Raw genomic sequence first — 21,842 nt, 5'->3', positions numbered from 1 at the left:
AACAAATCAACATGAAAGCAAACAGAGAAAAGAAAATAACACAAAGGAGAATAAGGAGAGCGGAGAAAAATACTTGAATTCAGGAGTGCCGCATTTATGTAAGCCAGGGACGTGGAATATTTATGCCAATACCGCCCTCCTCCCCCTACCTGGGGCGTCCTGCCATCTAGCGGTCGGTGAGGTGATTAACTGCCCTAACCGACTCCCTCCATCAAGGGTCTATTCACTGATTACGAGGTACTTTATGCATGGGGAGGAGTTTTATTTCATAATGCTGTGGTCATATAGGAGTTTATCTTATTTTTTTTTTTGGTTTTTTTCCTTTTTTTTTAGGTCTGCAGGTTAAAAACTGGGGTTAGGGGGGAGGGGGGAAGGAGAGAGGAGAGAGAGAGAGAGAGAGAGAGAGAGAGAGAGAGAGACTTGGGGAAAATAAATGTAGGTACCTTTGAAGGAAGTAAAAAAAGATATACATATATATACATACGTTCCTATGTACAAACATTATATATATTTATATATATATAGATTAATTATTTAAATATAGAAATATATATATAGTATATATATATATATAGATAGTATTATATTATAGGATAGAGTATATATATATCGATATATATATCTATATATCCTATTATATATATAAAATCTTATTATATATAAGAATCTATATATATATCTTAATATAATATATAAAAAATACTATATATATATATCTATATTAAATATATTATAATATATATCCCTATATATATATACATTATTATAGGTATCATAGAGATATCTATATAGATAGCATATATATAGATATATAGATATATATATAGTATATATATATATATATATATATATATATATATTATATATATAGATATTTATATATGATATATATGAATATCACATCGAACCGTGATTCATTTATATATCATTCAAGCTACAAAATGTCCTTTAATATCTAAATTACACTCTACCTCCCAAATGATTATATTTTCATATATGTACCGAAGGGGAATTTTTTTTAGATTGATAATAATTTCGTCCCCCATGGGATCGAACCGCCGTCCAAGTGGACGGGGACGAAATCAGGACAGTCAAGTTGACACTATCCAAATCAGCCAACAGAGACGCTATAGTTCATATCGATTCTGACCTTACAAATCACCCTCGAACTTGGTGCTTTCGTAATTAGAATCGATATGAAACCCCGTCTACCATGTTAGCCAATTCAAGCGTTTGACAGCACGTAGCCTTTTGTTATGAATCATTATCACATCGAAACCGTGATTCATTTATATAATCATTCAAGCTACAAATGTCCTTTAATATCTAAATTCACTCTACCTCCCAAAAATTGATATATTTTTTTCATATATGTACCGAAGGGGAATTTTTAGTTGATAATAATTTCGTCCCCATGGGATCGAACCACCGTCCAAGTTCCGGGGGGACGGGTAGGGGAATATTTAGATATTAAAGGACATTTGTAGCTTGAATGAGAATATACTATATACTATATAATATATATCATACATATATATGCTTAAAAAAATCACAGTAGATGCACGTGACTTCATAAATAAGCGAATACCACGGGAAATGATAGACAGGAATCCAAGCGCTTTCGTCTTTATTCAGACATCGTCAAGGAGTAGCTCCTTGACGATGTCTGAATAAAGACGAAAGCGCTTGGATTCCTGTCTATCATTTCCGTTCCCGGTATTCGCTGGTATTCTATATATATATATATATCTATATATATATATATCTATATATATATATCTATATAGATATAGATATATATATATAGATATATATATGGATATATATATACATATATATATATAGATGATATATGTAGATATATATATATGATATAGATATATAGATATAGATAGTACTATATAGATATATGATATAGGATTAATATATTATATATAGATATATGATATAGATATATATATAGATATAGATATATATAGATATAGATATATATATAGATATAGATATATATATAGATATAGATATATATATATAGATATATATATATATGGATATATATATACATATATATATATAGATATAATCTATTATAGATATATATTATAGATATATATATAGATATAGACATATATAGATATAGATATATATAGATATAGATATAAATATAATAATATATTATATATATATATATATAGATATAGATAGATATAAACTATATATATTGATTTATATATATATATATATATATATATATATATATATATATATATATAGATATATATATATATATATATATAGATAGATATATATAGATATATATATATATATATAGAATATATAGATATATAGATATATAGATATAGATATAAAGAATATATATATAGGATATATATATATATATATATATAGATATATATATTATATATATATATCTATATATATAAAATAGATAGAAATATATATAATATAGATATACAAAATATAAATATATATATATATATATATATATACTATATCTATATATATAGATGATAGATATATATATATATATATATATATATATATATATATATATATATATCTTAATATATATAGATATAGGATATATATATATATATATATATATATATATATATACATACACACATACACATATATATATATATATGTGTGTGTGTGTGTGTGTGTGTGTGTATGCATATATGCATGTATATATATATATATACGTATATTATATACATATATACACACACACACACACACTATATATATATATATATATATATTATATATATATATATTTATATATGTATGTATATATATATAATATATATATATATATATATATATATATATAAATAATGTATATATATGTTACATATACATATACGCATATAGTACATATATACAAAATATGTATACATATATATACACACACATATATACATATATTGTACAATATAGTATATACAGATATATATAATATATATATATTGTATATATATTATTATATATATAGTATATATATATATATATATATAAACTAATATATATATATATATATATATGCATACATCTTTTTATAGTTTTGCTTAAACTGATTATCCTGAGTCACCTTAAGAGAATGTCTAGGTCGTATTCTAAAACCCAGTCAATTCTGGCCCATTTTTTCCCATTTATTTTATTTTCATAAATTACGACGATTTCGACGCGAAGGTCACTTCGCATCATTTTCCTTATACGTCAAAAAAAATCATATGATTTCCTGTGCCTTTATAAACTGTTCTCTCAATATTTAAAACTGCACGAATTTTTTTTAGATTATTTTTTTTTATTTTGCATATTCTAAAATATGTTAAAATTCCATTTCACATATTCTGCATAAAATAAAGATATTTTACACATTCTATAGAACAAATTTTATTTTACAGGATCTTTAAGAAAATAAAGTTTTAGTTTACATTTTCTATAAAAAAATAAAAAAAAATTCCATTTTACGTATTCTCTAAATCTAATTTCTATTTGATATACTCTCTATAAAATTAAATGGTTATTTTACACATTCTATAGAACAAATTTTATTTTAAAGGTTCTATAAGAAAATAGAATTTTAGTTTACATTTTCTAAAAAAAAAAATAAACAAATTCTATTTTACTTATTCTCTAAATCTAATTTCTATTTGATATACTCTATAAAATTAATTGGTTATTTTACACATTCTATAGAACAAATTTTATTTTACAGGTTCTATAAGAAAATAGAATTTTAGTTTACATTTTCTAAAAAAAATAAATTCTATTTTACTTATTCTCTAAATCTAATTTCTATTTTATATACTTTCTATAAAATTAAATGGTTATTTTACACATGCTATAGAAATCGTCGACGATCAACACTCAAATTCAATTAAAAATCACCGACAATTGACGATCACCATAAAAAAAAACCCAAGATCAACTCTTGTTTTGGGTAACAAAGGCGGCTACCTACATCCGTAAGCCAACATCGAAGCGATGACTAATATATTTTTTTATAATATCAATTAATCGTGAGAGAAATTCCTTAGCATCCTTCGTGTATATCCTCCAATCAATCCCTGGCTGACGGGGAAGGTAACGGAAGGATTGAAGGATTTACCTGTGGGAAAAACTCTTCGAGGGAAGAAGGACTTACGAATTTTTCTCACGGGTCCTTATTACCAGTCGTCTTGGCTTGGTCAGTGGCTGGAAGGTGCGAATCGGTTTTCTCGTGATTGAATTCGAGGTGCGAAATGACTCTTTGGGAGTGATTTATGGGGAATTATGATGTCAGATGAAGGACTTTTTATATATACATTTTTTTTGTCAGTATTCTTCTGTTTACACAGCTGATTTGCTTTCGTGATTTAAGGTACCTATTGTCAACTGATACGCCGAAACTGAATTCGAGGTACGAAATTAGTCTAAAATAGGATTAGGATTAATTAGGATGTTTCATATGAAGGACTTGTCGTCGTCGTCGTCATCATCATCATCATCATCAGTTATTATTATTATTATTATTATTATTATTATTATTATTATTATTATTATTATTATTATTATTATTAACAGATTTGATTTTACCATCATAATTCTTCAAGGCATCCATTAGTCAATTGGGACGTCAAAATTTTTTTCGAATCACGAAATTACTCTTTGGTAATGAATTATGATGAATTATGATGTTAGACGAAGGACTTTCACGTGTGCGTGTGTATGTTTTTCTATCAGTATTCTTCTGTTTACAGAGCTGATTCGCCTTCTTCAAGGTATCTGTTGACAACCAAGATGACAAAATCGCCGCTTTGACTTCGAGCTCGAAATAGCTGGAAGTGAATCGTGACTTCAGTGAAGGACCTAATATAGTGGCTTTGTACTTCCTCATTACTTTAAGACTTCACTCATTTTATATGGAGAAACCTCAGCTGCTTTCGTTAAGTGAAGGAAAGACACGCATTTGAATTTTAGTGAAAAAAAAACTATGAATGGATAACTCAAAATACTTATTTCTGCAACTTTTGCTCAACGAGTGTCTAATCTGATACTTTCATAATTCAACGTGACCTTTATATACTACGCAAATTCAACGTTAATATACTACTGTGCAATATACTTAAAATACTTTTGTCGGCAACGCTTACAGTACTTTGGAAGAATGTTCTTTGACCCTACACTTTTCGTAGTAAATTTGTAAGTAAAGGTTACAACCTCTAGGACGCTTTTTTTTCGAAATTGTAAATTGTACTACATCTCGTTCTATTTATTCATTCATACCTCGTTTACAGAAAGTGCTATGTTATTCCATTTGAATATCTGTAAATTCATTATCACCACCTCCTGTAAGATGACCATAACTTGACCATAACTAGATTAGCGTTACTATTGTTTTTTTTTTAGTTTTGCTTGATCTCATTAAATAATCTTATTGAAAAATAAACAATGACCATTCTAACCTAACTATCTTTAACCGTAAATTATCTTTCTTGACCTTAACTAACCTATCAGTGTAACCTAACTTTAACATAGGCTAACAAGGACAAACTCTGCTTAACCTATCTAGACTTTACCTAAGGAGACAAAGCGTTAAGGCCTGTCCACACGACCGGGCCTGAACGGCGGACCTCCCCTCTAACGGGCACACTTGACTGGCAAACCGTCAAATTGCCCGATGGGTCTTGTAGCAAAATCTCCATGGTGGTGCCCGATGGCTTGAGCTTCGACCCTGGCAGACGTACGTTAACCATATAAATTTCTTTTAATGAGCCATTCTTTGCACCATAGTCCCCGTCCACACGGTCGAGCTTTGATCGACGAACTTTGTCCTATGTGACGTCAGAAGCGGAGAAACAGCGAGAAAAGTCAGAACCTCATCCCCGGTTTCTCTGCTTCCGACGTCACATCGAACAAAGTTCGTCGAGCAAAGCTCGGCCGTGTGGACGGGGCCATATTCTCTTTTTCTTCTTTTTCATCACACACAAAACAATTATCATGCTACACAATATCTTCTTTGCGGTAGGCACCATGTTTATCGTACCACACTGAGCACACTACCGGCATCGTCGGGCACTCCCACCTCTGCATCGCCTCACCCGTGTGGACAACATTCACGGGTAAGCCCGCCAGAATTTGCCCGTCAACCCCGGAGTACGCCGATCAGGCCCACTTGTGTGGACAAACCTTTACTTTGTCTAAACTAACTTTATTCTATCCAAGGAAACAGAGATTAGACGCGCTGTGCCCTACCTAATAAAAGTGTAACCTTACCTAACTTGATACCAAGGAATTGTACCTTATTTCACCTAACCTTACACAGACTAGGACTGACACACTATAGTAGATTCACATCAACCGTGCATTTGATGTCTAGGCCCGTCCCTGCCGACGCTCCTGATTGGCTGTTACGCCAATCACATAGGCAGGATGTATGTTCCATCTCTCCTGAGGGATAGGCTACGTCTTTGAAAAGTATCCCTCAGGAGGGATGGAACGTAGCTCCTACCCATGTGAACTCTCGAGAGAGACAGAGTTTCCAGCCCTGTGATGGCTTATCAACAGCCAATCAGGAGTGTCGTAAGGGACTGGCCTAGACGTCAAATGCGCCGCTGATGTGAATCTACTATGGTACCTCTGACAGTAAGTACTGTGACGAAGCATTAGACCAAAGTCACGTAACTAACAATTTAACATTCGAAAATGCAACGTAACTGAATACTTACAGTTTTATACTGATATAAGGCCCCGATAATTTATGATACTAACTCGCGTGCGTGATTCTTCATAAGAGTTAATATCTATTTTTGACCACAGTGGACCCGGTTGCTAAATCTCTCATGTTCAAGGCTGCTCCCAGTATTTGCCTTCTGATAAGTGGTTTTCATATTCAAGTTACTCATTGTTCGTTATATTGAATTACTGAATAAAATGGACTTCATGTAAACTTAGTCGAGGTCAGATGTAAATGAATTTTTGAAATTCCTGTTCATTGTTTAAGTTTTCAAGTTGAATTTCCACAATGTAATTGTCACATTAACTAAGTTAATTTTTTATCAGAATATAGAAAACTTACTCTGCTTATTAAAGGTAAAGTTGAACATTAAATGAACCTCTGATTTTTAACTCATGGGCTTCATATACTCTTATTAGCTTTGACGATACCCTCATTTGATTCCAGATCTTTGTGCCTATTGGTTATATTAAAATTATAAATTTCCAAGTTTTATTAGTTATTGTGACTGGGTTAAACTTAAAATTTTGAATATTCAATCTCCATTTCCTCATGTGTACCTGTGACTTAAAAATATCCATAGATTTTATCAATATTCCTGTTTACTGCTGTATAGTCAAAATTAATATTACCTATGATTGGTAAGACTCTTCACGCGTGTCAAGTTCAACAAATACAAACTGGTTTTGAAAAGATTTGACACTTTTTACAAACATTGAGGACATATTAGGTTTACGTTAAATTGAGATTCGGTTCATAAAGCATTCCTTGGAAATTTTGATATGGTTTTAACAGGAGCTCCGTTGTTTAGCTTCGACTATTCTTGTACGCAATGACTGCCGACATCAGTGTAGTAGTTTATTATTGCCTTCCTTATTCAGTAAATAAAGTTTCCAACTCACCCTCAGCTACCATAATCTCATTTCAACTTCAGTGTTCACATGAACAAATATGCTCGTGTTTCCAACTTCCTCCTTAGTAAATATCTTATTGCATTCCAAGTCATTCAAATTTTAATATTAATTAGAATCAAGTAAAAAAACGATGGATATCTCATAGTTTATTGTACTAGATAATTACAATTTTGTACATTATACTTCTGTTTTTTCAAAGTACACAATTTTGAAATCATCAGGGCTTCTCAACTAAAAAATAAAATTTGGCTCCTCAAACTTCATTTACATGAACTGAAACAAGCGCAACATTAAAACTCAAAAGTTAAAAATGAAAATTATAATATGCCACGAGCGAAAACATCTGCTTGTTAGTAGTTTATAGTCTAAGATTATAAATATAAAGTTCTCGGTAATTATTCCTCATTTGTCGAATTCACAGGCGTCTCTCAGGGTCCAACGCAGTCTTTAAATAAAAGAATAAATTGGGCTAAAGACCAAATTTACCAATCATAAAAAAATTAGAATTTATGAAAAAGAAAAATAAGATTGTATGAAGTAAAAAGTTCAAGTTAGTTTTCAAAGAACCTATATATAGTCATATTTAATGGAAATTGCATATAATCGCTACATGTCATTTTATATATCAAACACCTTTAGATCACTGATGCAAAATAGTAGAAACTTTTATATAGCATGATAGCAGAGCAGAACGTACGAATATAGAAACGGTTGGAAAACAGTTATTTACACCCGACAGGTGTTCGAGGGTAGGACTCCGCCTACAAACACCTGTCAGGTGAAAATAAGTTTTCCAGCCGTTTGTTTGTTCGTATGTACTGTTCTGCGAGCATATGTATATTACGAATTTCTGGAACTTTGTATCAGACCTCTCAAGAGGTTTTCGTTAACGAAGCTTACACCGGACACGAGTAACAACATTATTTAATGAAGATATAAAATTTTTGGAAACAAAGCCTATATTTGTTGATTAACTCACTTGCAATGCATTTAGACAATGCAGTTCCAATTACACAGTAACAACGAAGGTTAAGGTAATTGACTTCCTAGCATAAATTGTTGCACGTAGATTGCAAAGTATATTAAAGCCGACTCAGCCTTCGTATAATATTCAGTAATAACACAAAATTTATTAAGCACCCTCTTTCTATGCAAAACTTCTGGTTTATGAGAATTAATACAACCAGTCTTAGAATCTTTTAAGTGTTCCATATATCCTTCCCACTCACTTTTCCTCTCTTTCCGGGCTGCTCTAGGAGCAAGAGGCCGTGCTGGCACAAAGCCAGGTTGAATTTCTCTCTTTACCTTCCCTCAAGAGCTAGGACTCCTTGCATCCTTTTTTTAACAGGGCTAGTAAAGGAGTTACATGCACTTCTCATTACCCTTCAATTTTCAAAATTTAAGTGTCTGAAGAGTCGAGATAAAGTGCAACTCGCCAACTGAATAAGTTTCTGGAAGGCTTGAGAAAACTTACATTGGCAATTCTGCTTTAGCCTAACCTGAAATTTATTCTCTGGGAAAACTATATGGAAATATTGCTATTTCATTTAGTAATTTTGGCTACAAAAAATAAACAGCTGTTAGTAATCTGGTCACATTTTATTGCAGAGTTCATTGCTTCACAATACAATGTCCCCTCTCACCATCATACTTAAAAACAATTCCCGATAAGTTATGGAAAATATAATAAAAAAATATATATGCTGGGTAATAAACTATTGCTATTTAGCAAATAAGGCAACCAACTCCCGACAAAATATGAAAAACCATTCTTGAACCACGGAACCACAAAGATGAATATAAGGAAAAAAAATCGTAAACAGTAAAAAAAAATTGCTATCTTATTTAGCAATTAAAAAAAATTAACGTACAACAGCTAACTCACTGTTAAAAAACAATTGCTATCTTATTTAACAATTAAAAAAAAGCATTTATTGCACGACAGTTAACTCACTTTCACATCAAGAGTTTCCTCACTGTTAACAGATTTTAACCAATTCCCAGCAAAACATGAAAAAAAAAAATTCCTTAACCAAAACGAACAATCTAAAAAATCTGTTGTAAGCCAATTAAGCCAAGAACCCGAGAAAATCATCGAGGGCTCGAAAAAGCAATCCCTCTGCGTAGGATAAACACCGAGGAAAAACAATCTTCGGAAAGGCAAATGGGAAACAGATCACACTGAAAAGTGATTTACGAAGAAACGGACTTACAAATTGTCTTCGTCTCTCGACGACCAGTTCCACTACCAGCAGGCAGAGGCAGAGGGCCATGAAGGCTCCGATGTAGGCTTTGATGACCTCAACATTCAGTCTCCAGAGGAACCCCCGGATTTCCTCGTGTTTCGTAGATTTCGAGAGATTCATCTCCTGGAAAGAGATAAACTGGTGTTACCCTTGACTGCATTACAGAGGGTAATTGGAATCAGACTTCTCAGAGTACAATTCGTACAGAACCCACAAGTCACAAGTTAATTGAAATCAGCCAATAGTTACTTAAACCCTCAGCAACGCACTAAAGCCACTTATAAGTTACTAGTACTGAACATAATCATCTGGAAAAATATTTTAAACTAAGCATTTATTCAATTGATAACTATGATCATACATGGCTACGCCCAAGTCTCTTTCAAGTTTGGGTTAGAACTGGACACAAAGGTTGCTTGAAATACTGTTTAAGCAATAAAAAAAATCAAATTAATTTTCACTAGAAATGAAATAGTATCGAAACCAAAGTTGGGTTAGAACTGGGCACAAAGGTTGCTTGAAATACCGTTTATCAATAAAAGTAAGTCAATTAATCTTGACAAAAAAAAAAAAAAAAAAATGAAATAGTAGCACAACCAAACTAAGCATAAATTAATACCCCACAAAGATAGATTTTCTTAAATCGGCCAAACAACTAGAGATTAGGCATGAATCTTAAAAAGTACAGAAACAAAAAACAACGTCAGCTCTCAACAGTAAAGTTTCTCAGTTTCAAAACCCTTTTAAAAATACAAACGCATTACGCTTTCACTAATTGTCAGGACTGGAACCACAAACTTCTAAATCAAGCTCACCTTACAAATTATTTAGTTTGTATTCAAAAGAAATTAATTCAAAATATTCAAATGATTTTAAGCTTAGCCATAATTGCATCCACTTGAATCAAGCACAAGAATCTGATAAATTATTCACCTTCAACAAGAGTCAGGAAGGAAAATCCTTATTAATATTATCTAATAAATGTGTAAAAACCCCACTGTTCGAACGAGGAACAACAAAAAAATCACAAAATCTATGTAAAATTCGATTCGCGACCCTAAAAGACGAACACAGGACACCTGTACTCACTATTAAAAGGGGTCTTCAACTCTTCAGAATGAAGAATGTCAACAGTTCCACACCACAAGTCAGAAATTCACTCCAGAGCAGAGCTTCGCGAACTCTAATATGGCTTCCACTGGATTCCCTCTCGGAGTCAAGGACAGCAAAGTTAAAAGGAAATAGAGACTTTCAAGCCCTCTGTACTCTAGGATCCTTGTCAAAAATGGAGTTTTCAGGCAGAGTTTCGTTCAGTCAGAATAAAAATGTTAAAATGCAATTCCTGATTAGGTTTGTAAAGCTAATACAACAGTTTATTCTTACAGACAGTTGTTAAATTAAAAAATATTGACAAGGTTAGACTGCAAAATTTCAGAACCTTTTAAAATCAATAGGTTTATTTTTTGTATAAAGTATTTAGTCTGAAAATAAAAACGTATGTATTACCAAGGACAAACAATATATGAAACTAAATATCAAATTCTTTATAATTTTTCTTATTTTGACAGCAAACTTAAAAGTTCCACAAAGGGTTCGAATTCTAGATAAAAATAACACTATGTGAAAATCCAATCTGCTCTCTAAAAGTAAAACATCAGAATTTGACAAATAAACATTGCCATTTCAACATCATGCAATAGGTTTAAAAGCTAATTATAAAATAAACTAAATTCTGCACATTCACAATCGTTCAGATCCTCAAATTGAGGTCGAAATTATTATGTAAATTATACAGTCATACAAATAAGAAGCTTGAAATTATTAAAGCACTAACTACGTTAAAAACACGAATTAAGTTTAAAACGAATTTCATTTTAAGCACAAATGAAATTTTAAAAAAATTACTTTTACATTGAAGATTCAAATCTCATTCAAAACAAGAATTGAATTTTTAATTCAAATGACTTTGAAGACTCAAAATGTATTTAAAACACGCATAACATTTGAAACTCAAAATTTAATTGAATACAGGATTTGCATTCAAAATACATTGAAAACACGAACTACATTTAAAACTCAAATTACATTTGCAACAAAAGTCAAATTCATAACGAATTAAATTTAAAACTAATTATGTCAAAAAATCACATTCCATTTAAAGCTCAGGATTCAGCTCCAGAACAGAAACATAATTCTCTGGATTTAAAAAAGGCAGTCAATATAAACAGGTCAATATCTCTTGTTTACAAACAAGGGATTAAAAAAATTAAGTTGCCATTGGTTAAAAAAAAATTCAGGCACTGGAATATCAATGACCTCTTGACCTTAACCTTGTTTCTCGACGTTGACCTTATCTGGAACTTTATCTGGAACTTTATCTCATCCGCCTCGATTTCTGGGTCTCCGTAAAACTACCAAGACTTCCTGCAAGAGAAAAGCCTATCAGCTAACTGATTTGAAGAGTTCTCTCTTGCGTCCTTGCACCAAAGGTTATTGGCCACTAGCATACCATTTAGCTACTTACTTTAACTACTCAAGTAAATCACAGCCTATTACTAATTGATTGAATGAAGTTGGCAGAATATTTTGTCCTGAGAGCAATAATGTAATTTATTTTTTATTTTTTGTGCTTAATAAAAACAGTTGCTATACACTTTAAACTTTGATAGATATAAATTAAAAAGGCCATTAAGACTAATATATAACTTATGATAGAATATAACAAATTTTAACAGTTTTTAATATTAAATTTTTAACAATTTTTTTTACCGATTTTTAAGAATTGTAAAAATTGAATTGTAAAATTATATTAAATATAAAATTTAGCAAAATAGAAAAAAAATGAATTTAGGGAACTAAGTCAAGAATCACACAAACACACACACACAGGTCTTACCGAAGTTCAAATTTCGAACACCAAACTTACCAGACACACACTTAGCAGCCTCCATGTGGTACCTATGGTGAAAACTATTAGTAATACTCACAGCCTCGTGTGTGTGTGTGTGTGTGTGTGTGTGTGTGTGAGTTTTCCTTTTTAAATGACGACATTCACTCATTTCTCCTTCGCCTTACCTGCTGCGGTCTCCACACGCCGAGCAAATACAGAAACTCAGAGACGAGAAGGAGAGAGAGGACGAATATGAACACTAAGCAGCCAACCTCAATGCCGAGCTCTTCCACCATCCGATTGGTCCTATAGAAATTGTCATTCCTCATTGCTTGGAACTCCATCCTTTGGAACGGGAATTGCAATAAGAAATTTAGGCCGACGTGCAAACGTTAGGACCTATGAGGTCATTCAATACACAAAATAATGTTGAAATAGTGGTTAGGAGAGGGTGGAAAGTAAGATGAAAAAATATGGATTGACGCACAATAAAAGGAATGAAAGAGGTTGCAGCTAGGGGCCGAAGGGACGCTACACAAACCTTTAAGTAATACCTACAGTTTGCAAGGCTAAAAGATTGTTCTATTGATAATATAAACGTGTTTGCAAAAACCAATATAGATATACATACATTTACATACATTCACATATATACATGTTGCATTTGTGTTGTGCTTCAAATGCTATAGCAATGAAAATTATATTCAAAAGAAGGGTTTCCAAAAATTAAATAAATAAATAAATAAATAATAAATAAATAAACAGCTTGCTACTTAGGGTTTGGGTTTGTTTATGGCTATACATTAATAAAAAAGCACAGGAAGTAGAAAAACTCACGTCTTATACCACGAATATCTTTTCGAATTCTAAAGTTAATTCTGCAGCTGACTAGAAATTATGTAAAAAAAAAAAAACAATAATAATAGATCAAACCTGATATTTTGACAGAGGTCTCCAGACGCAGCTTGAAGACGAAAACGGCTATTTCAGTTGCTAAAGTCCATTAGCACAGTGACAACGGACCACGGCCTCTTCCGTTGTCATTTTTCTGTCGAGTCTAGTCAAGGATGGTTAAGCTGATGGCGACGAAGCTGTGAAATTTTGAAGCTTTTACAAGAGAATGACTTACCTCTCATTGTAACGTAAGCACTGACTGGAAGTCGAAATTCCACGAAAGTTATGTTGTCTAGATAGCTTTCGTATACCTAAAACAAGTGATTGTGAATTCTATTCCTCGTTATGTTAACTGTTGACGTATTACAAAAACGTATTTTACTGTCGAAAGTTTTTTTTATTTTTTTTTTATTTTTCAAAAAGTGACTTCTTTCTGTATTTCTCATTACCTCCTATTACTACTTTCTAATGAACGCCTTCATATCCCTTGGAAGCTTGAATTTTAAGTCAATAGCCCCTATGCGGGTCTGTCGTCAAAGAGAGAGAGAGAGAGAGAGAGAGAGAGAGAGAGAGAGAGAGAGAGGTAGGTCCGGGTCACCCATCATCGCCTATGCAGATCTAAATGAGCCATCCCGTTAAAAATATGTGAATATGGCCTTAGGTATTCCACCTCTCTTTCCACCAGAACTATTATCTCTCTCTCTCTCTCTCTCTCTCTCTCTCTCTCTCTCTCTCCCTTCATATACATACATACCTACTACATACATACACATATAAAGTATATTAATACACACACAAACACACACACACACACACACACATATATATATATATATTATATATATATATATATATATATATATATATATATATACATATATATACTTTATATATATATATATATATATATATATATATATATATATATATATCAGAATTATTTTATCTATATTTCACTAACTTCTGCCATTACTAATACATAGATTTCTTTACTTTTCCCTATTAATTTTCATTGATTTACTTACTGGTCTGTTTATATGCTTCAGTATCGTTGAATTTTTTTTCTTCAAATTTTCACGTGTATCCAGATAGCGTATTCAAATAGTGCTTTTACATAATGATATGGTTTACCAAGAGCCTAAAGGTAGAACTTGAACGAATAACTATCCATTTTCCTTTCATATTTCCCCTTCCTAGTTTCCTAATCCCCTCTGTCTGCCTTATTTTGTTTATTCATTGTTGATTCTCATAATGGAAATAGCTATGAAAATTATTTTAAGGCCCAGACGATTGTTTCATAAGCACTGGAACATAGAGAAGTTTCCAGATGATATTTTAGACTGAAACATATATTTAATAAGTACAAGAACCCAGGGAAATGTTTCCAAATTAATTTTAGACTGAAATAGATATTTTACAAGTACTAGAACCTAGAGGAACGTTTCCTGGTCATTTCTAGACTGAACCAAATATTTTGCAAGCACTAGACTCTACAGAAATAGTTCGAGATGAAACTCTAGACTGAATCAAATATTTTACAGTGCCAGCACCCAGAGAAACGTTTTCAGATGATTTCTAGACTGAGGCAAATATTTTTCAAGTACTAGAACCCAGAAAAACGTTTCCAGATGATTTATAGACTGAAATAAATAAATAAATATTGTACAAGTACTAGAACCTACAGAAAAATTTCCAGATCAATTTTTTTCTAAAACAAATATTTTACAGGTGCCAGAACCCAGAGAAACGTTTTCAGATGAATTTTAGTCTGAAATAGATATTGTACAAGTACTAGAACCCAGAGAAACATTTCCAGGTCAATTCTAGACTAAAATAAATATTTTGCAAGTACCATAACCTACAGAAACGTTTCCAGGTTACGATTCTTAATGACGGCAATTAAAGCTGACATCTCACTTTTCGGGGGTACGAGGTCTCGCTGTTCATATAAGGTCATTCATAACGGGTCAAATGCTTTTAGACTCATTACCCGCTCCTAAATGGGCATGCGAGGTTCACCCGAAGCGATGGATCGTGTTTATTCACCACTTCCTTAAGGACGATTTTTACGTCGCAGTTTCGTTTTGTTTACTTTTTTATTCCCCGGCCTTATAGACCTACAACATAAGAGCCATTTTTGCCTGATAAACAGTTTAGCAGAGGCATCGTATTTTAGGCTTTATGAGCTGGGTACATAAGGTCGTTTCAGGTGCCCCCCATAAGGTTCATCTCATGCACCCCACCGTCTCATCATACCTGTCGCTAATTACACCGCTTTTACAGGTGAGAGTGATGTGGGAGAATGCCAGCAGCTATGTGTGAACACCGATGCGATAGATGAGAGAGGAGAGAGAGAGAGAGAGAGAGAGAGAGAGATGTACGTGCGTGACGTCCTGAATCGGATGTTGATAGACTTTGGACAGAAAAGACTGAAAGAATTTTTATACAGAATATTATGTACCTGTACTTAGACTACGAGATTTGCCTGTGTGGTAAATTATTGAGAAAGAGAGAGAGAGAGAGAGAGAGAGAGAGAGAGAGAGAGAGAGAGAGAGAGAGCTATTATATGCATTAAGCTACAAATGTCCTTTAATATTCAATTCGCTCTACCTCGGAATTAAAATATTTTCATTTATGTTAACCGAAGGGGAATTTTTTAGTTGATGATAATTTTGTCCTCTCGTGGATTCGAACCAGCGGACAGAGGAGAAATCAGGACTTCAGTAATGTTACCGACTCGGCCAACAACGATGTAGAGCGAGTTGGATATTATAGGACATTTATAGTTTAATGCATGCAAATGAATTATGGTGATGTGATAAAAATCCATGTATACATGTATTTATATATAAATATATATGTATATATATATATACACACACACACACACACACATATATATATATATATATATATATATATATATATATAATATAATATATATATATATATATATATATATATATATAGTAGCCTCACCACTAAGAGTTTGAATTATTGTTGCTGATTGTTACCTATTGTTTTCAATTAGACAAGGCTTTATGCCAACACAGGTCACTGCTCAAAAGATATAAGAAGTCTGCTGTCGACCTCTGGAGTCCTTCCAACCAACAGGGACCTCGTGTGACCCAAAAAGGCCTCAGTGAATCCTTCAGATCATCAACTACTCTAAAAGACATATCTAACTTCTAGATAGGCAATTATTCCCCGCCATCTTTCCACTCCTTCGACACACCCAAACTACCAATTCGTATTTGCTTATCCTAACGACCTCCTCCCTGCTGATTACGGCTTTGGGCTGTCCAACTCCGCTGACGCCATTGCCCCTAATGGCACCTCCTTGCATCCTTGGAGGAGGATCCCCATGTTTCATAACCGAAGGGGGGACTGCCCGTAGGATCCACCCTCCTATTAATTTCGGCAGTTATCGATATTCCCTCTTTGGTTAATTAAGGGGTTACCGTCGGCCTGCCATTTCTCAGGGAGCGGATTTTAGCACCTATGGTGTTCCTGATGGAGAGATATGTGTGAGTATATGGAGAGAGAGAGAGAGAGAGAGAGATTCTTTAGTATGTCATGATACCTATTTGAGTAAAGTAATTCAGCTCATATCAGAAATGAGAAAGATTGAGATAGACAGATGAAAAGATAGATAGATAAACAGATAGATAGAGAGACAGAGAGAGAAAGAGAGAGAGTACTCTGTATTTTAATATGCCTAAAATAAAGAATATTGAATTATTCATAATCATATTCATATTCAATTATTATTATATTATTATTATTATTATTATTATTATTATTATTAAACAGGAAACGCTGACAATCCTCGTCACTGTACCGTACTCTCTCTCTCTCAACCCCCTCTCTCTCTCTCTCTCAATTATGATTTCTGCCACCCACTGCGTGTGATCTATCATATTTATGTATCCCTAACCTGCTTGAAATTGACGGGATCCGTGAGAGGAGAGAGAGAGAGAGAGAGAGAGAGAGAGAGAGAGAGAGAGAGAGAGAGCTCCAGTGGCTATGTGATCTGTCACCTGGCTAAATGATCAGTGAGGTTAGATAGGAATTTGTACTCCTATCCGTTTTAACTTCCGTATTGTGATTCTGCTTTCAATAATCATTACCTTACATAATCTCAGCGTTTTATATATATATATATATATATATATATATATATATATATATATATATATAATATATATATATGTATAAATACATTTATTCAATTTACAGGTTTCAAAAATGAATCTGTTATTGTTAGGAGTGATATTGTGTATTCAGACATCTTTGTTGTATGGAAAGAGCGCTAGGACGAAAGAAATAGAATTTAATCATGGCTCGATTATCGAGAGAATAGATGATGTATTCATCGTGTCAAGTAATATTGTTATAGAAGTAGATATGCATGCGATATTCTTGCCTGAAGATGACGTCCTTAACTTAAAGAATGACCTGATGAGGTTTGCTATTTCGCTTAAGGAAATGCATGAACGTAATTTTCATGCTAACTCAGAGATTTCGCTAGCTCAAACACTAAGCGTCGCGGAAATGTTGTCTTATGACATACAAAATAAAACCGCCGAGGCAGAACTTGCTCGTGACCTGCTGATGTGGTCTGTGCGGCACAATACTCTCGAACGCCGCAACCCGCTTATTCTGGCTGGACTAAACATCTTAGGATCAGTTGCGAATCTAGGCTTAGGAATTCAAATCGCCTTAAGATAAATAATCAAAATAAAAGAATTGAGTTTTTGCAACACAAAACCGAATTGGCTTTGTCCGAACTTCGCAGCCAGTTATCTTCAATCAATCAAATAATGAGTATCGTTAATGAACATTCAAATAATATCGATCAGGTCATGGGAGTTCAACATTTGCTGGCTACATTAGCTTACTATAGTTCGAAAATAGATCATATCCGTGTGAAAATATCACATTTTATTGAAAAGTCAAAAGATTACGTAGAAGCGATTACGTTAGCAACAAAGGGTGTGTTATCTCCTCACCCTCATGCCTATTAAAGATCTGACGTTAACTTTGGAAAACGGACGGGAGAAACTAGTTATATTCCTTTATTAGACGCCCATAAAGTAGAGTTCTATTATAGCCTAATATCAGTCAGCGTTGAAAATTATAGAATTATGATCACAATTCCTTTTGATTCTTCCGATGCTTGGCAATCATACAAAATAGCACCGTTTCCTACTTTCATGACGAATAACTCAAATCCAGTTAATATTCCAATTTGACGGGGCATGTACTGATTTCTTCTGATAAGAAATCATTTACAGTCATTAAAGACTTAGATAAACTCACTCACTGTTCAGAAGCCATGAATAATAAAATTTGTACAGCTGACTCTTTTTGAATTCTATCCTATATCAACGGATTCATGTGAGTTAGGCATAGTGCTAAACGGCTCTCTCTCTCATACAAGCGAAGGTTGTCCTGGGGGAAACTTTATCCCTTTTACGGTAATAAATTCAATTACAGGATGAATAATGGTTCCTGGATCCGTTACGATAAAGCCGGATTCGACGTAGTGTGTCCGGATGGTACCACCGCCCATGCCCCTATCTTCGTAGCAGCCGATGGTTGTACGGGACATCTACAAACTACAACCGTCAGAGGGAGTCAACACGATAATACGTGAGAAGGCGTATTTTGCGAACTACACTTGGGCATCTACAATCATCCCTTCACTACCTCTCCATATACAACGCGCGGGTGGCTCGTCGTTTGACGCAACTGGCTGAGATGACCCACGCGTCAGCGACTTATGCAGGTGGAGAAAATCTTCGCTACTACATTCTGCTAGCCGTGTTCAGCGTGACGGCCATATTGGTTATCGCCGTCAACATCTTTGCTTGGCGTAGGCTGAGGCGTAAACAGAAGGATCTGCAAGGGAACGTATTGGCCCGTCTAGATGACGTACCCGTTAAACTCAAGTCGTTTGAGTTTAGGGCCGCCTGAACCTGGCCACTTCAGTTTGTGCCTAGGGAATTGTCCTGGAATTGTGTTTGTGTGAAAAGCGGTCCGTATGCTGGCAAAAATGTAGGACAAGAAAGACTCACGCCTTTGCATTTGAACAGTTAAGTATCTCCCGGGCACCTAATAAAACATTATAGCCCAATATTATACATTAATATATTCCTAAAGGTATTTTTCGGGCACCTAATAAAATATATCAGCCCTATATATTGCATTTCTGCAGAATTACATAGTTATACTATTATACCATTGTACAATTATATTTATCTATTACAAAGAGACAACGTACTCTTTAACAATTATCCATGATCATGCTATCATCATTATTTAGTAACCTTATTCTTAATCAGGTTACCTATTATCATATTAATCATGTATACATGTTAATCTTTTGATTTTTTACCTTTTTATTATTTTGGGGTACCTAATCATTTTTATTACCAAACATGGATCTATATTTTCCATGCATTTATCTTTGTTTATGAATATGTCAAACAAGGGTATGTAAACAGAACCTTTTTATGCATTTAATCACTTATTATGTTATACCTAGACGTATGTTACGAGCACGCTCCTATGAAACAATGTTTAAAGTAATTTTTTTTTATTCAAGGCTTGAATAGGTAGCAGTCCGAGCCTAATGTAATAAATACATTTATTCAATTTACAGGATCTGAATATAAAACCCATGACCTGAGGTCATGGCATTAGGAGGGTCCTACGTGACCAAAAAGCAGATCTAGATTACGCTATGCGCTGTCTGCAGTAGCCTGGTCTAGCTCGGAGCGTTGTCAACATTTTATGTTTATGATAACTTTGCACAACAACTTCCATGGGAAGCGGTTGACCTGTTAACCTACGCCGGAAACTTGTAACTTCCGAGCCGGCGGACTACGTATGTTTTTATATGAATCGCTGAGATAGCTAATGTTCCGCTATCGACTCGATGCTTTAGAATGGCAGTTCCGTGCCAACCATCAAACATATCGGTCTTCCGACCGAGCTGCATCATCCTAGTATGGAGTTACAGAATAAAGTTTGTTATCTTTGTTCAACTTATCTGTTTGAATCATCTCCTTTAGTTAAGAAAGAACCACTCTACTAAGATATCCCAAGGAGATGGGAGGAACCAGAAATACTTACGAATGACAGTCGTAATGGAGAACACAAAAAAAAGTCTATCGCCAAGCGAAGGAGACTTAAAATATATTATTATAATATTATAATAATTAATAATATAATATATATATATAATTATATTATTATATATAATCTAATACACATATATATAATATGTATATATATATATATATAGATAATATATAGTATTATAATATTATATGAACTATATGGAATATGTAATGCAATCAAATGAACGCTTGGCAAAGGTAGTGACATGAATACTGCAAAAAAAATTAGACTTTTTCCAAATCTCAGTTGACTTGGAATTAACAAGGAACTCATGATAGCTATAAAATTGAAAATGAAACCGACAAAGCAATTCAGAAAAGCTAAATCATAGGATATCATGAATCCAGCCACCCCGCCCCCCTCCCTCCCATCTTAATACCTATCAAACCCAGCCTGCTAAACCCACCCACCATCACTTTTCCAGAAAATAAAAAAATAAAGATAAAATTTAAAAAATAATAATAAGCACTATCCTCTTACAACTTTTCCCATTCGATGTTCACGACCACCACCAATCGCGCCCTAAACCCGCCGAATATCTCCGTCGAGTCTAAAAACAACGTGTGCCCGGGCGCGCCCGAGCAACCCCTCCGAGAAGTCTCTCGCCCACGGAAGGGTCTTTATCGCTTGCCCGTGCATTCAGGCGACGGCAGGGAGAAACAAAAAGGTCAATCATCTTCGCCTTTTATTCTGCCCCGCAAGAAATCTCTCTCGGACGCGCATAAAAGGCTGTATACTCGTCCAATCCAGCCGCTTAATGAACCTGTGAACCTCAATAAACCTCAAAGGAGGTATTCTCTCTCGAACCCCATTATGGGCAACCTCTTGTTCAACAGCCTTATAGTTTTGTTGGTCAAGGGAGGGAGGGAAGGGAGGAGGGAGGGAGGGTGATTTTAGCCTCGGAGGAGGGCATGAGAGAAGCCTGCTTCATTTTTATGAGCATCTTCACCTAGGTCGTTTGTTAT

General features: G+C 33.6%; 1 long non-coding RNA gene across 2 annotated transcripts; it reads right to left on the bottom strand.

Annotated features, from left to right (window-relative positions):
- Positions 1-7,790: 7,790 nt before the first annotated feature.
- On the bottom strand, positions 7,791-14,401 carry LOC135201617 (uncharacterized). Of its 2 annotated transcripts, XR_010311565.1 has the most exons (6): positions 13,729-14,337; positions 12,981-13,140; positions 12,236-12,329; positions 10,995-11,180; positions 9,873-10,028; positions 7,791-8,104 (listed from the first exon to the last, which is right to left on the bottom strand). It is a non-coding gene; the product is annotated as an uncharacterized LOC135201617 (long non-coding RNA). The 2 variants fall into 2 exon arrangements; XR_010311564.1 differs by having other exon boundaries at positions 10,995-12,329; positions 13,729-14,401.
- Positions 14,402-21,842: the final 7,441 nt, after the last annotated feature.

This window comes from Macrobrachium nipponense, chromosome 28 (genome assembly GCF_015104395.2).
Source record: "Macrobrachium nipponense isolate FS-2020 chromosome 28, ASM1510439v2, whole genome shotgun sequence".
In the NCBI taxonomy this organism is placed as follows: domain Eukaryota; kingdom Metazoa; phylum Arthropoda; class Malacostraca; order Decapoda; family Palaemonidae; genus Macrobrachium; species Macrobrachium nipponense.
Note: the sequence above shows the minus strand (reverse complement) of the source record. Positions and strands in the feature narration are given on the sequence as shown.